Source organism: Nycticebus coucang, chromosome 4, assembly GCF_027406575.1.
Source record: "Nycticebus coucang isolate mNycCou1 chromosome 4, mNycCou1.pri, whole genome shotgun sequence".
Classification (NCBI taxonomy): Eukaryota; Metazoa; Chordata; class Mammalia; order Primates; family Lorisidae; genus Nycticebus; species Nycticebus coucang.
The window spans coordinates 93,144,618-93,145,419 of NC_069783.1; the positions used below are offsets into that span (position 1 = coordinate 93,144,618).

General features: G+C 41.3%; 1 pseudogene; it reads right to left on the reverse strand.

The window, feature by feature from the left end:
• Positions 1-241: 241 nt before the first annotated feature.
• On the reverse strand, positions 242-329 carry LOC128585019 (uncharacterized; annotated as a pseudogene).
• Between the last annotated feature and the right edge of the window lie 473 nt (positions 330-802).

Sequence of the window (802 nt, forward strand, 5' to 3'; positions counted from 1 at the left end):
TATCGCTCCGGGGAGCACAGACCACCTAACCACGTGTTTTACAACGCGGACAGCGCCACCTCACCACGGCTAAATGCCGGGGGTGCGGCACATGATATTTGAATGTTAGGTAGAATCCCTCTTGTAGTTGTGTCCTGTACCCAAAAGGTGTGCCGTACACCCCTACGTTGTGCTCACTAAGTGGGAGCACTCCAAACCCTCCCTTTTTCCCCTCCTCCCTTCCTTGTTCATCCTCCGCCCAACTTGAATTAAGTTTTTTTGCTGCTCTACACATTCAGAGAAACTTCTCTAGTAATGAACTACAGAAATAACCCTGAAAGTACAGTCTTCAGAGTTTTTTTTTTTTTTTCTATTTGATGTTGGATTAGTAACCTTCATGAATACATTGGCTTTTTAACTGAAGTATTGAGAGTTTTTCTAGTTCAAGTGGTAGGGTCTCCAAAATTATCATCAACCTATATTCAAGACTACTCGTCAGTTCTTTTCATGACTTTTCTTAAAGAAGCAAATTTTGGACTGTTTTTCAAAGAAGGGTCAATGTAAAATAATAATAGCCTATGGATGACCAAAAAAAAAAAATCTTAGAATAGTTGAGATTAAAGAGATGATTGATGGTTAGGCAAGGTGACTCATACCTGTAATCCCAGCACTCTGGAAAGCTAAGACAGGAGGGTTGCTTGAGGCCAGAAGTTCAAGACCAGCATGAGCAAGAGTGAGACTTAGTCTTTACAAAAAATAGAAAAATTAGCCAGGTGTGGTGGTGCATGCCTGTAGTCTCAGCTACTTGACAGGAAGATTGCTT